This window comes from Callithrix jacchus, chromosome 5 (genome assembly GCF_049354715.1).
Source record: "Callithrix jacchus isolate 240 chromosome 5, calJac240_pri, whole genome shotgun sequence".
NCBI lineage: Eukaryota > Metazoa > Chordata > Mammalia > Primates > Cebidae > Callithrix > Callithrix jacchus.
In genome coordinates this window covers 141,174,748-141,191,252 of record NC_133506.1, presented here as the reverse complement: position 1 = coordinate 141,191,252, position 16,505 = coordinate 141,174,748, and the positions used below count along the sequence as shown (strand labels likewise).

At 42.2% G+C, this 16,505-nt stretch overlaps 1 long non-coding RNA gene across 1 annotated transcript; it reads left to right on the top strand.

The window, feature by feature from the left end:
* The first annotated feature begins 12 nt into the window (after positions 1-12).
* On the top strand, positions 13-10,218 carry LOC144582885 (uncharacterized). Its single transcript, XR_013536416.1, has 3 exons — positions 13-443; positions 2,914-3,430; positions 10,119-10,218. It is a non-coding gene; the product is annotated as an uncharacterized LOC144582885 (long non-coding RNA).
* The last annotated feature ends 6,287 nt before the right edge of the window (positions 10,219-16,505 follow it).

Sequence of the window (16,505 nt, the reverse complement as noted above, 5' to 3'; positions counted from 1 at the left end):
CCCCGGCTCCCCGCGGTCCTAGCGCCCGGCCTGCTGCCCGCGCCACTCTGCGGCAGGCAAGGCGCGCCAGAGCGCAGGACTTCCTGGGGAGGCAGCCGAGGAGCCCTGGCTTTACAAAGAAAAGCAGATGAAAGATGCACTGCGAGAGGCGGGAGGAAGAAACCTTGAGTCTCCTGAGACTCGAAGTTCTGCGGAATGGAAGCCAATAACCTAAAATCTAGCTGGCTACACGGATGGAGGGTCAGAGTGAAACTGGGAAACTAGTTTTCACTTGGGCTCTGTAACCTTGCATTGCGTTATAGAATAAGACTGAGTGGAGAGAGTCGGAGGGAAGAGGAGTTGATTTAATGGGCTTGGATGGCCGTGGCAGTTTCTCTTCCATTCTTCTGCCACACACACACACACACACACACACACACACAGAAGCACAAACTGTGTTGCAGGTAAGACGCGGTTAGATCTGAACCCCACTTCCCCGTCACACACACACACACACACACACACACACACACACACGCAGATGAGGGCACCGTTTCGGTTTTGTTTGGAGCGTTCTGCTAGGCATCTTTGGGTCGGGGCTATGTTTAGGTCCCGCCCCGCAGCCCGGGTCCTGGCTGCAGCCAAACAGTCGGCAGGGGGGCGCCAGAGAACCTTCTCTGTCCCCGACTTCGACTAGGGCGCGCGCGTCTTCGGGGAGTCTGGGTCGAGGGGAGCGCCCCAGTGGACTTCCTCTCGCCCCCAAACCACGCTCCTTTGGAAGAGCGGCGACATCCCGAGCCCTACGTCGGCTCGGGGAAGCGAAGGGCGAGTTCTAGTGTCTCCCTCCAACCGCCCGAAGCCCGCGGTGGAGCCGGGAGGGCCGGACGCAGGATGTTCGCGGGGCGCCCCGGGGCCGCTGCCGCTCCTTCCTGCCCTCCGCGGCGGGGCCGCACGTGGAAGCCTGACCTCCGGTGCGCGGGCTCGGGTTTCTGCTCGCCGCCGGCGGCCTTCACGCCCAGCGGGAGTCTGGGACAAAGAAACCCGCCTCCGGGGGCCGTCCGGGGCCCTACTGGGCCGGGCCGGCCAGAGAAACTGGAGTCGGCGCGCTCTGCACCCGGGACAGCCTGCCCGCCACCGGATCCCCAGTGCCCGCGGGCGCGGAGCGCGGCGCCCCCGACACACACAGACGCTCGCCCGCAGCCCTCCCGCGGGGCCCTCCTTCCCTCCCCCTGCTCCTCTTTGTTCACATTGTCTTAGAAACGGCCCGACTCTCAGGTCAAGATGGTGAAAGTTGCTGAGACTTGAGCGCAGCTCCAGACTGCGGAGCGTGCAACTGAGAAGCAAAGTCCGAAGCAGAGACTGAACCCCTGCGGTGGGGAAGCGATTCAAACCCTCTTTATGGGGGAGAAGTCGGATCCGCCTTAGTAGTCAGCTAAAGGCTGGAGAAGCAGAACTGGGGCTGGCCCTACTCCGGACGGGAGGGCTTCGCCTGAAGACGAACGGGAGCGATGAATTTGCAGATTTCGGGGGCGCTGGAGGTGCCAGCGACCTGGAGCGACCTTCCCCTGCCCTCCGGGGAGGAAGGCGTGCTCCGGCCCGGGCAAGGAGAAAGGAGAGAGGAGCGAGGTGGTCCTCCCCTCTTCCATTCCCACCCCCGCTTTGCCGCAGTCCAGGGTCATTGGGTGTCCGGGGCTGGCTCGGTGCGTCTTGCTTACGTGTTTCTGAAGCATGAGAGCCCTGCCCCGTGGTATTTACAGCAGTCACATCCGCGGAGGTACAGAGCGGGCTTTAACGTTAACTGCTCGGCAGCAGATACAAGAAGCTGGGGAGGAAGTGTCACTTCTCATAAACCACCCGAGTCGCTCGCATTAATCACCGAGGCAGCCAGCAGCGATGGTTACAGCAGGGGCGTTCCTCGAGCAGTTGTGTACAATGCGCCGAGATGGTTGCTTAGGGGGGAAAAAACGATGGAAGAGACAGAGACAGGAACAGTGAGAGAGATGGAGACAGGGAGAAGCTTCTTAAGAAGAGAGGCGAGCAGCACGTGAACACCGGACATTTCTAGTGAAGACAAGACTGGGACCATTTCCACCAGCTGTCTCCAACTACATTCTTTCGGTCTGAATTTAGATTGTCATCCAATGAGCAAAGACCATTTCCGCTTCCGAATCCTGCAGCTTGTGACTGTCCCTTTAAAAAGCGTTGCAGCAGTGGGAGAGAGGGCGAAGTAGCTGATGGAGCACTTTCCCAGGTTGAGCGTCCTCCCCCACTGCAGTTGGCTTGATCCACATTTCATCCGCATCCTTAACTCCAGCTGCAAGAAGCTTTTGATGCTTCCTCGCCCCTTTGCCTTCTCTGTCAGGTTTCTCTGCTTGGTTTTGTTGGTTGGTTTGGTCTGGTGGTTTTTCTTATTGTAGTAATAGAACAGTGTCCTTCCTTGCACCGGCCACATCACATTTTTCCTGCACTCACCCTGACTCTCCAGGGCTGACATCCTCAAGGTTCTTTGCTCTGGCAAAACCATGCCCATGTCCAGAACTATGAGTACATTTCACAAATCTTCTCAGTGAGTATATAGATGTTAGTTCTCCAAGAAGACTGAGGCCTTGCCTTCTACAGACACGTGGTGTAATTGGGTTAATAACCCCTGCCTCGGAAGACTGTCATTAGGAGTAAAAGGAAAATAAAATGCACACAAAACAAGCAGCACACCTTAGACCCTCAAGACATAGTCGCATTCATTACACTATTCTTTATGTAGTTCCCCGGTGGATTTCTCCCATGGGGGTATTCAGCCAATACTATTATTGATTTTAATTCCAAAGCTCCCTGAGGCTCTCTTCTCAAAATGTTTTAACTCCTCTTACTTTTCTCCTTCCCCTTCCCTGTGTTTTCTATCACGTTTGTCATCTGTCTTTTCTGTTGTCAATTTAGTACTTAGGCCCAGATGGGAATGAACGACAAGAGAAGTAAAGAAGGCTATGAAGAGGAATGAGCACTGGAACGGGAGTCCGCAGATCTGAAACACATCATCTGACCCTCTGTCTACTCCCTGTATGGCTGCAGGCCCTCTCCTCACCCGGCCTAGCCCTTTGCTGTGAAGTTGGTTCATGCAGGTTAAAGTGAGCTGTCAGCTATAAGGTCCTCTGCAAATTCAAAGTGGCCCTTTAGAAAAGGTCTACCTTCCCTGCTGTGTTCATTAGCTTGTCTTCCTTCAGATTCCCTGGATCCCAAAATCCAAATCAGTAGAGTCATTTCATTCCTTCTCTATGATAAAGGTGTCACTGGGCCTCTGCCGTTCCATCCGTTTCCTTCATTCTCCTCCTCCCCACCCCACAACCCTTCAATCTACTTTTTTTTGTTTAGGAGCAATGAGGAGCATGGGATGGAGGGGAGTGATTTGGGAAGGTTGAAGTCAGTGTGACCCCAGAAACTACATTTGAACATCACGGTAAGAGGATAGAACCCTTGTAGAGTTCTACCATTTATTGACTGCTTACTCTGTTTCCAACACCCTGCTAAGTGCTTTTGTGCTTTCTCTTCCTAATATTGAAAACTGTCCTGTGAGATATTATTTGATCCCATTTTATAAATGAGGAAACTGTGGCTTATAGAAATTAAGAAGCATGCCCATTGCCACAGAGCTAATAAATGGTGGAGCCAAGTTCATAGACATGAGAGATCCTCATTGTGCAACACTGCCCTCAATTATAACAGGCATGTACTTTAAAAATTTTAATAGCATGTCTCCCCAAAATAAATCCACAGAAATAAATGATGGGCATATATACTTGTTTACATCAACAGCCAGTTACACTGAGTGTATGTAAACAACAACTAGCTAAAAGACAAAATGAAGGAAAGAAAAGACCCCAGTTACAATAAGTTTTTTTTTTTGAAACAGAGTTTCACTCTTGTTACCCAGGCTGGAGTGCAATGGCGCAATCTCGGCTCACCGCAACCTCCGCCTCCTGGGTTCAGGCAATTCTCCTGCCTCAGCCTCCTGAGTAGCTGGGATTAGAGACACGCGCCACCATGCCCAGCTAATTTTTTGTATTTTTAGTAGAGACGGGGTTTCAACAGGTTGACCAGGATGGTCTCGATCTCTCGACCTCATGATCCACCCGCCTCGGCCTCCCAAAGTGCTGGGATTACAGGCGTGAGCCACCGCGCCCGGCCCACAATAAGTTTTTTTAAAAGCAAAGGAAAGCGAAGAAAGGAAGGAGAGGAGAGATAAGATCCCCAGGAAAAAAATTAACCAAAAAAAAAGGTAGAAGATCATGTGAAGAAAAAAAGGGTTTTTTGAGACAAGATCTCACTATGTTGCTCAGGCCGGTCTCCAACTCCTGGGCTTAAGCAATCTTCCCACCTTGGCCTCCCAAAGTGCTAGAATTACAGGCATGAGCCACCACTCCCAACCAAGAAACATATATATATATATTTATATATAAACACATATAAAAATATTTATATATTTTTATATGTGTTTATATATAAATATATATATATATGTTTATATATTTTTAAAAATATATATGTTTATATATTTTTTGGGGGGGATAGAGTTTCACTCTTGTTGCCCAAGCTGGAGTGCAGTGGCCCAGTCTTGGCTCACTGCAACCTCCACCTTCAGGTTTAAGCAATTCTCCTGCCTAAACCTCCCTAGTAGCTGAGATTACAGGTATGTGCTACCTGCCTGGCTAATTTTTGTATTTTTAGCAGAGACAGGGTTTCACCATGTTGGCTAGGCTGGTCTCAAACTCCTTACCTCAGGTGATCCACCTGCCTCAGCCTTCCAAAGTTCTGGGATTATAGGCATGAGCCACCATGCCTGGTCTGACCAAGAAATATTTTTAAACTATATTTAAATATATTTATAATTTATATTTAAATATATTTTTATTTTATTTTATATAAAAATATATTTAAATATATTTTGTATTTTGTATTATTTTGTTTTATTTTATATTACATAATTTTATTTTATATAAAATATAAAAAAGGTAGAAGATCATGTGAAGAAAAAAAGGGTTTTTTGAGACAAGATCTCACTATGTTGCTCAGGCCGGTCTCCAACTCCTGGGCTTAAGCAATCTTCCCACCTTGGCCTCCCAAAGTGCTAGAATTACAGGCATGAGCCACCACTCCCAACCAAGAAACATATATATATATATATATATTTTATATAAAATAAAATTTATTTTAAATTTATTTGTTTTATTTTTATTTTAAATTTATTTTAAAATATTTATTGGTGTACAAAAGATGCCCTGAACAAATTGAAAGGCATATCATATTCTTAGATAGAAAAACTCAGTGTCATATATATGTAATCCTTCCTAAATTAATCTAAAAACGATGACAATAAAAATGCCAAGACTTTTAAAATTAGATAAACTGATGCTACAGATAATATGGAAAAATAAAGTTGACAACAAATTTTTTTAATTAACAAGAAAAATTAAGGAGTAACTAGCCACACAATATTTTTAAATATTTTTAAAGCTATAATAATTAGAACACAGTATCATATGAATTATTTATATTAGCCTATGAATAAACAGATAAAGCAATAACAGAATTGAAATTATAAAAATAAATCCAAATACATATTAGAATTCTATATATGGTGATCAACTAATTTGGAAAAAATGAACGATGAGTGAACAGTTTTGAAACAACAGAATAGACAACTAAAAAACACATATTTATTCTTCATAATTTACATGAAGATAAAACCCAAATGCAAATATTTAAAATGTAAAAAATAAAACTATAACAAGTCCTAAAGGAAACAATGGAAGAATTCCCTTATGATCTGAGGTATGAAGTCCTTTTTAAATGTACCATAGAATCCATATGCCTAAAAGAGAATATTGATAAATGCAACCACACACAAAACATTTTTTAACTGCATGGGAGAAAAACATGAATTCAACAGATAATGATGAAATGGGAAAAAAATGCATCTCATATAAAGATAAAGGACTCGTTTTTCTAACATATAAAAAGTTGGCCAGCACGATGGCTCATGCCTGTGATCCCAACACTTTGGGAGGCAGAGGCAGGAGGATTACTTGAGGCCAGGAGATTGAGACCAGCCTGGGCAACAGAGCAAGACCCTGTCTCTACAAAAATTTAAAAATTAGCTGGGTGTGGTGGCACACCCCTGTAGTCCCAGCTACTTGGGAGGTTGAGGTGGGAGGATTGCTTGAGCCCAGGTCAAGGCTTCAATGAGCTGTGAGCATGCCACTGCACTCAAGTTTGGGTGATAGAGTGAGACCATATCTCAAATATATATGTGTGTATGTCTGTGTCTGTGTGTATGTGAGTGTTTATGTATATATACAAAGCTCCTACAAATCATTAAGAAAAATTTGACTTCTGGTGTCTGATCCAACATGTAGAGTGCTTGGAAGTCATCATTCCCAAGCACACAAGAAAAAAACTGAATAAACTGAAAATCAAGAACTCTTCTTAGATTAATCAAGAATTTTAGGTCATAGGGAAAACTGCTGCCCTGAAAACTGGAGAGGCAGACAGACAGATACAGAGAATTACAGCTTACCAAAGCAGAAGCAGAGGAGTAGGAGACCACAGCTGGAGCTGCTATCAGTAGGAACACTTGAAACTCTAATTGTTGGAGACTCGCTGTGACAAGCTTGAAAGTTAAGAATTCATCGAAAAAATCTCCTACGAATTTTCTTACAGGAGTCCCCACACTTTCCTGAGTTTTACCTCCAAGAATCCTACCGGGTTCTTCCTGTGAAGATCTGAGAAAAATCCTCTTCTACTTCCCACAAGAAAAGAGGAAAAGTGACTATTTCTAAAGATGCCCAGGGCTGTCTCTTCTTAGCAAGGCCTACCCTCAAGGAAAACTGTTTGACCAGAGCCTAACCAACATGGGGAAGGGGAAATACATAACTCCAGCCCCCTCTAGCCTTCAAAATGGGGATAGGGAAATACCGCCCCCAGGCTCACTAACAGACTGCACCCTAATGATGGTGATCTAGAACACATCTCCTCCACACCTTACCACTACATCACTAGAACTACACTAAAGTGCCCTAGAACTTAAAGAACTGCAAGACTCAAACACCAGGAATCTCTAGACCAAAACAGGGACATCAGAGGACATTTTAGCCTCTGACACTATAGCTACAGCAAAGAGTAAACACAGCCTAACCCCTAACCAGATAAATATAAAACCTCACACTAAAGGTCTATCTACCTCTCGGTCACTTTTATTCAATATGTCATGTCTAGCTTTCAACAAAAAAATTATAAGACATGCTAAAAGTCAAAATAGTACAGTCTGAAGAGACAAAACAAGCAAGAACTCAAAAATGACAGAGATTTGGGAATTATCACACTGAAAACCTAACAATGATTTATTTGCTAAATCACTAATGGAAAAGTGGACAATATGCAAGAATAGATAGGTAAGGTCAACAGAGAGATGGAAACTAAAGGGAAAAATCTAAAAGAAGTGGTAGAAATAAAAACCATTATAACAGAAATGAAGAATGCCTTTGATGAGAATAAAGTTAACTGGACACAGGGAAGTATGCCCAGGGCTCTCTCTTCTTCTCTCTGAAGAATCATTAGGGAGCTTGAAGGTATGTCAACAGAAACTTTTCAAGCTAAAATGCAAAGACTTTTTTAAAGATCGAAAAAATAGAATATGGAAAAACTGTGAGACAATTATACAAAGTATAAATATTCTAATGGGTATGCCAGAAAGAAAAGAAAAATAAATAGAAGAAAATTGGAGGTAATCATAGTTGAGAATTTTTCAAAATTAATGATAGACCCCAAACCATCAACTAGGAAGCTCAGAGACCACTAAGCAGGATAAATACCAAAAAAATACATACACCTGGGCTTATATTCAAACCGCACACAGTCAAAAATAAAGAGAATATCTTGAAAGAAGCTAAGGTGCGGGGGCAGGGGACACCTTACCTATTGCTATGGTTTGGATATGGTTTGTCTCCACCAAAACTCATGTTGAAATTTAATTGCCAATATTAACAGTATTGAGAGGTAACAGGGCCTTTAAGAGGTGAGTCATAGGGACTTTGCCCTCACAAAGGGATTAATGCAGTTCTCATGGGACTGGGTTAGTTCTTTCAAGAGTAAGTTGTTATAAGGTGGGTTGGCCCCCTTTGTCTTTCTCTTTGCACGCACCTGCCTCCCCTTTCACTTCTCCACCATGTATGATGCAGCATGTGGCCCTCACCAGAAGGTGACCGAATTTAACTGCCCAACCTCCAAAATTATAAACTAGAGAAACCTTTTCCTTTGTAAAGTATTCAGTCTGTGGTGTTCTGTCACAGCAACAGAAAATGAACTAAGACAGAAAATTGGTAACAACATTGGGGTTGTGATTGTAACAAATGCCTGGAAATGGGAAAGCAGCTTTGGAACCAGGTAATGGGTAGTATCTAGAATTTTGAAGAAGTCAGCTAGAAAACGCCTATACTGTGAGCAAAGCATTGAGGGAGATTCTGGTGACGGATCAGAAGAAGACAGACTAGGGAAATTCTGAAACTTCTTAGAGATTACTTAAGTGGTTGTGACCAGAATTCTGATAGAAATATGGACAGGGAGACCCATTCTGATGAGGTCTCAGATGGAAATGAGGAACAAGGTATTGGAACCTGCAATAAAGACATCCTTGTTATTCAGTTGCAAAGAACTTGGCTGCATTGTATTTATGCCTAAGGGCTTTATGGAAGGTGGAATTTAAGAAAGACAACTAGAATACCTGGTGGAAGAAATAGCTAAGCAGGAATGTGCTCGAGATACTGCCTGGTTACTCCTGGCTACTTACAGTGAGTTACAGGAGCAGTGAGAAGCAGAGTGGAAAGATTTGGAAAATTCACAGTGTGGCTATGTAGAGAGCAAAAAGTCAGTACAAAGAGGCAGCCAGGCAACTGTTTGCTAAAGAGATTAGCACAGGCAGAAAGAAGCCAGGTCTGCTCATCAGGACAATGGGAGAATGGTCCTAAAGGCATTACAGGGATCTTTGAGGCTGCCCCTCTCATCTCAGACTCAGAACCTTGGCTTGATGCCCAAGGCCACCTCCAGACTCTGCTCCCCACATCCAGTTAAGCAGTCCTTGCCCTGGCAAGGCTCACATGTGTCCAGGTGCAATTCAGGCCACTGTTCAAGAGGGCACACACCGTAAGACTTGGTGGTGTCCATGTGGTGCTAGCTGCAGGTATGCAGAATACAAGAGCTTTGGAGGCATGGTTTTCTCCACCTAGATCTCAAAGGATGTCACAGAAAGCCCACAGCACCAGCAGAAACTTGCCACAGAGGTAGAGCTGCCACAGAGTCCCTACCTGTCAATGCCTAGTGGAGCCACAGGAGTGGGGTTGCCACTGAGACCCCAGAACTGTTGAGCCACCAGCAGCATGCAACACCTGCCTGAGATAGTTACAGACACTGAGAGGGTGCCCACATAGCCTGTACCCAGCGAAGTCACGGGGGTGGGGCTGCCTGAAGCCTCAGGAACTTATCCCAAGCCCAGTGTGTCCAAGTGGTGACATGTGGCATGAAAGATTATTCCAGAGCTTTAAAAATGTATGTCTTCCCTGCTGGATTTGGGGCTTGCTTGGGGCCTGTTACTCCCTTCTTCCTGCTTATTTCTCCCTTTTAGAATGGGAATGTCTACTCCATGCCTATCTCACCATTGTAGTATGGAAGTAGATAATTTGTTTTGATTTTACAGGCTCACAGCTGGAAGCACTTTGCCTTAGTCTCAGATGAGACTTTGGACTTTTGCATTAATGCTGGAACACATTAAGACTTATGGTACTATTGAGATGGAATGATTGTACTTTGCATGTGAGAAGTATCTGACTTTTGGGGGTCCAGGGGCAGAATACTATGGATGTGGTTTGTCCCCTCTAAAATACATGCTGAAATGTAATTCCCAACATAACAGTACTGAGAGATAATGGAGCCTTTAAGAGGTGTTTGAGTCATGGGGGCTCTGCCCTCATGAAGGGATTAATGCAGTTCTCAAGAGACTTGATTAGTTCTTTCAAGAGCAAGTTCTTTACAAAGCAGGTCAGCTGGCTTCATCTTTCTCTTTGCATGCACCCATGGTCCGCCATGTTATTCCACAGCATGAAGCCCTCACCAGAAACTGACCGGATCTGCGTGCCCAATCTTGGACCTCCCAACCTCCAGAATCATGAGCTGAATAAACCTTTTCTTTATAAATTACTCAGTCTCGGGTATTCTTTTATGGCAACAGAAAGTGGACAAGGGTCAGAATTACATCAGACTTATCTTCAGAAACCATGCAAGCAAGAAAAGAATGGAATGAAATATTTAAAGTGTTGAAAGAAAAATATATCAACAATAGGATAGACTAGTTATTTTACAGAAAAGAAAATACAAATGTTCCTTAAACATTAATAACCATGCTTAACTCTGTTCAAAAAAAATTACATCATAAAATTATGTCAATATATGATTTTTAGCCTATAAATTTGACAAATATTTAAAAATTATATAAAACAATGTGTGTTTGAGTTTGGGAAATCAGGCACTCTCGTATATTACTATGGAGATTAAATTGACACAGTCTTTACGAAGGGTACTTTGGTAAAATCTATTAAAATTCCAAGTTCATGGACCCTTGGACTCCACCATTTCTCTTCTAGAATTTACCTTATATATGTCTATGCATGCATATGCAGACTCCCGTATGCCAAAGATTCCACACTGTGGCACTCTATGCAGTAGGGAAAGATTGCCAACAGCTGTGTGTCCATCCAGAATGACCGATTAAGTGAATTCCAGTAAACCTATAAAACAGAATCTTATGTAGCTTGTTAAAAGAAAAGTAAGGAAGCTTTTTGGATACTGATAAGGACTAATCTCCAAAGAATATTATGGAAAAAAATACAATCCTGAACAGTGTATATGGCATGCCTTATTTGTGTCCTAGGAGGAAACCTTTTATATTTACCCATATCAGAAGTATTTCTAGAAATATATTCAAGAAGCAAATACAACACCATTGGCTACCTTTGGAAAAGACAATTGCATAGCTGGGGGACAAGGGGTGGAAGGGAGAATTTTCACTAATACACTTTATTGAATGTGTTATTTACAAAAATAATAAAGTTTAACTTTTCACTATAATTACCTATTTCTCTCTGAAAGACATGGAAGTACTGTGCCTGATGCAAAAATCTTGGGAGCAACTGCAGAAAACATTGTAATTAGGGACCACCTTCCCCCACATATCCCCAGGTGTGTGCATGGATACATCTCCGAAAATGTGAAAAGACAAACTCATCAGGTCTTTGGGGAGGCTGGCAAGGTCTGCTACTTGCCAGCTCTCCACAATAACTCTTGTCTTTCCTCAGCCACGTCTGACTTTTTTCCTGGTCATTTTACTTTCCTGCCTCTTCTGTCATAAAATGTTGCTGCCAAAGCCCGGGGATTTTCTTCACTTATCACTGTCCCCATGCTACATCACATTGCTGGTTCAAACTGCCCCATCTCCCACTCCAAGTCCAGCCTTATGGCCAGTAAAGCTGCCCAGCTTCCTGATGTGACCTCCTTCCCCTTCTTCATTTGCCTCTTCTCTTCCATTGCTCTTCACTCTTCTTCCGGTCTCACTCCAGCATAACCCATTTTAATTTTCCCTACTTTCATAATATAGATGGGGCATAAATAATAATAGTAACAACTATATTTATCAAATGCACATTGTATAAAAGAACTTCACATATTCCATTTAACTTCATTACACTGCAAGTTCAACATTGTTATCTCTATTGGTTAAAGTTGAGGAAACTGGGGCTTTGAGAGGTTAAGATGCTTGACCAAAGTCACACAGCTAGGAAATCATGGGCCAGATTCTAACACAGACCTTTCAACACCATAGCCTACATTCTCTACTACTTAGTCCACTGGAATTTAAGAATTAGCTAAAATAATTTTTTGATCTATTGCATAGCTAGCTTCCATTGAACATGTGAATGGAGAAGAACTTCTCCCTTTTTTGCAAAGGCTTCTTTAATATTTGCTTCTTTCTTGATGTTGGAGGGATGTTTCCAGTATTTTCCAAGGGTGAGTAGCAACAAATTGCCTCGCACTGGTACTGCCATCATATCCCAAAATTAATGTCCAACTACATACATCCACGGTCAGTTCTCAACCTACTCGATTGACCTCTCAGCAGAATTTAGCAGACTCAATCACTCTCTTGGCTTTCATATCTTTTTTTTTCTTCTGTCATCTATGACAGATGAACACATTCTAGCTTTTCCTCCTACATCACTGATCGTTTTTCCATTTCCTTGGCTGCATCTTCTTCTCAATATCCAGCATTTTGAGTATCCCACAGCTTTGTTCTCACAGCTCTTTTTTTCCCTATACTCACTTCTCAAATTTCATCTGCTCCCAAACTTTACATGTCATCCATTCACTGAGGCTTCCCAAACTATACCCCTAGCCCTTCCCTACTCCAGTGTTTACCCTGCTGTTTCTCTGGCACTTCCACTCCATGTTCTAGGAGACCTGAAAAACCCAACGCTGCACACCTGGAGCTCGTGAGTCTCCACAGCCTCTCTCCCCAGAAACCTGGGTTGTCCCCAGAAACGTGGGCTGCAGGTGTTCCCTGTCTCAGCAAACAGCACTGCATCCACTCAGCCACCCATCCAAACTCTAACACTTCCACTTTCAAAGAAGGTCCAAAGTCCAACCACCTTCTGCCATCTTCTCTGATCCCATGGTGGCTCTGGCCACCAGCGACTCCCCACTTGGATTACTGCAATGACTTCCTCACAGTCTCCCTGCACAGGTATCAAACCTACTTGCCACACAACTTAAGCCCAGTCGTGTCACTCTGTCACCCTTATACCAGATTACCTGAGAGCATTCACTAGCTGACCCTGCCTCCCACTATGATTCCGTCTCCTACCACCGTCTCAAGTGTTCACACTACTGCAAAATGGATCTCCCTGTTTTTTCTCAAGGTCTGGCATGTTCCCATCTGCTGGCAGACCTATTGGGGGATTGCTTTTCCCTCAACTGTCCATGCCTGTTCCCTGGCTTCAGTAAGCTCTCTGTAGAACTGTGACTTCTCAGAGAGGTTTGCTTTGATCACTCTAAAATAACACTTCACCTGTCACCCACTATCACTATTTTCCTTCATAACATTATAATTGTTATTATAGTAATTTTATATTTAATTTATTAAAATATAATGATATATATGCAACTAATTATAACAAATATTACTGGCTGATACAGTAAGACAGGCAAGGCCCTCACTGTTGTGGAGCTTACATTCTATGGAGAGAAACAGACAATAAGCAAGTCAGCAGGATAATTTTAGGTAGTACTGAGTGCTATTAGGAAAATAAGACAGTGCTGTGGAAGGGGCTGAAGCCCTGCTTTCTAAGGCTTTCTAAAAAGATGACATTAAAATGAGACTTGAATGACAGAAAAAGAGCTGGTCTTGCTAAGATTTGAGTACAGTCATCCACCGTTATCCCAGGTTTCACTTTCTGCAGTTTCCATCACCCACTGTCAGCTGAAGTCCGAAAATATTAAATGGAAAAATCCAGAAATAAACAATTCGTGAGTTTTAAATTGCATGCACCATTCTGAGTAGCACGATGAACTCTTGTGCTGTCCTGCTCCATTCTGCCCAAGACATGAGTCATCCCTTTGCCCAGCAGATGCACGCTGTATACACTCCCCACCCATTAGTCACTCGTAGCTGTCTTGGTTATCAGAAAACACGTAGTATATGTAGGGTTCAGTACTATCCATGGGGTCAGGCATCCACTGGGGGTCTTAAAACATATGTCCCATGGATAAGGGGGGACCTCTGTAAAGGGAATTCCAGTGGAGGGATTACTGAGCACAAAGACCGTGAGGCAGAAATGAGCTTGAAATGACTGAAGAACAGAGGGGAATAGCAGTGGAAGAATAAGTGAGAAGCCCAGTGTGTGAAATGAGTCAGAGATAGACACGAACCATATCTCCTAGTGCCATATAAGCCTTGTTCAGGAGTTGTGTGTTATTCTAAGCATGATGAGCAACCATTATGATGGGTAATGATTCCCCTAAAAGAATCCACAGGCTGCATGATGCAGTTTCTTCACTTCAAACAGAACAGATGCTAAGCAATGTTGAATAACAATTATGAAATTGTCTAGCTGGAACTTGAGTGACTCTCATTAGAATCACAGTATTTACCTTTTGCAATACTTTCTATCACTAATTAACCTTTTCCAAGACCCTGTCTCTCCCCAGCATCTGGTTCCTCTGCTTCTACTTCTCCCCAACTTAAACCTAATTTATACTCAAATTGTCAGTATCTTCTTATATTCTCTTCGTCTTCATTTGTTTCCAACTCTTCCCTTTGCTATCCTCATTAATGAGGATACTAAGTTTAATGGAACATTGGTCTGCTTTACTTCCTATAGTCCTATGCTTTTTTGTGATTCAACGAATAATTACAAAGTTACCATTTTTATAGTAAGTATGACCTTAAAACATAGGACATAGGAAGAATAAGAAAAACTAAAAGTATACATTATATTGATATGGTTTGGCTTTGTCACCACCCAAATCTCATCTTGAATTGTAGCTCCCATAATCCCCACGTGTTATCAGAGGGACCCAGCAGGAGGAAATTGAATCATTGGGGCAGGTTTTTCCCATGCTATTCTCATAATAGTGAATAAATCTCATGAGATCTGATGGTTTTTTAAAGGTCAGTTCCCCTGCATATGCTCTCTTGCCTGCCACCATGTAAGATGTGCCTTTATTTCTTCTTCGCCTTCAACCATGAGGAACTGTGACTCCATTAAACCTCCTTTTTTTTTATAAATTATCCAATCTCAGGTATTTCTTCATAGCAGCATGAAAATGGACTAATACAATATTAAGAATAAAATAATATTAGATATGACTTAAATGTATAGAAGTCATATATCAAATATGAAGAATGAGTGAAGAAAGAAAAATGGTAAAAAGAAAATTATTAAAGAAGTAAGAGCATCTAACTCCTATTATCTCTCTGCCAACAAAAATCTCATGTCATTAAATAATTGCCTTTATAATTAGATCAGAATTTCTTTAGAATCAGAGAAAATATCCAGAAAAAAATTTCTGAGCACATACATTGTATAAGACATTGTGCTAGAGTTTGTCTGGGACATGCATATTACACAAAAAATATGGTTCTGAATCTCCACTTGTATTTGTTGTGGCCTGTATTTACTTATATTTGTGCTTTCTTTTATTCCATCCTGAATTTCCCTGTTTTCATCAGGAATCGTTTTTTTCTTCTGTTTAAAGAACTCTCTGTGGTTTCTCTTCTAGTGAGGCCCACCATCCACAAATTCCCTCCATTTTTGTTAGTCTGAAATGTGTTCATTTCACCTTTTAAGGACATTTGCACCAGGAATAGAATTCTCGGTTGACAATTATTTTACTTTACTATTTTAAAGTTGTCATCTTATTGTCTTTAACTTCTGTGTCTTTGGGAGGTGTCAGCTGCAAGTCTTATCATTGTTACTTTGCAGGTGATGTGTCTTTTATCTCTGGATGCTTTTAAGATTTTTCTTTTTTAGTATTTAATTTTTCAGCAAGTTTAACATGTTATCCCTAGATAAGATTTCTTTGTGTTTACTCTCCTAGGGGTTTGCTAAGCTTCTTAAATCTATAATTAATGTCCTCTCATTTTGGAAAATTCTTAATCATGTTTTTTATATTGCTTTTTTCCTATTCTTTCTCTTCTCTTTTTCTGGGACTATAATAACGTGTATGTTGGACTTTTTTTTCTATTAATTTTTCTCACTGTGCTTCAGTTAGGGCTTCAGTTTGTGTATTTTCTATTGACCTCTCTTCCAATTCACTAACCTTAGTCTCTACTCTGTCCCTTCTGCTGTTAAATGAATTCACTTAGCTCTTAATTTCAAATATTGGCTTTTTTCAATTCTAGATTGCCCATTTGGATTTTTTTAAATAAATTCCCATTCTCTGGTGAATTTTCCATATTTTCATCTGTTGTTTCCACCTCTCTCTTTCTTTTCTTGAACATTATTTTAAAAGTTCCAATCTACTAATTCTAATAGTTCTATCGTGTAGTCTGGTTCTGCTGTCTTTTTTGTCTCTTTATTATCATTCACATTTTCTTGTCCCTTTGCATGTATAGATATTGTTAATTGTATTCCAGACATTGTGCATAAAAGTGTGTTATATGTACATGTTATATTCCACCAGAGAATGTGGAGTTTTTCCCCTTCTTTTAGACAGACTGAGTGAGAGGCTGTGCACCTTAATCCAATCAGGAATTTAATTTAAGACTTAATAGACCTTTGGATCACCCCTGTCCCTGGGGTATACCCCTCTCAGGACTTTGATGGAGAGTCTGGTGGGTATCAGTTTCCTCAATCATGAAAGATTGTGAAAAATCTATCTCTAACCTTCAGAGGTTTTCAAACAAACTCAGTCTCCTGGCCCTAGAAAACTTC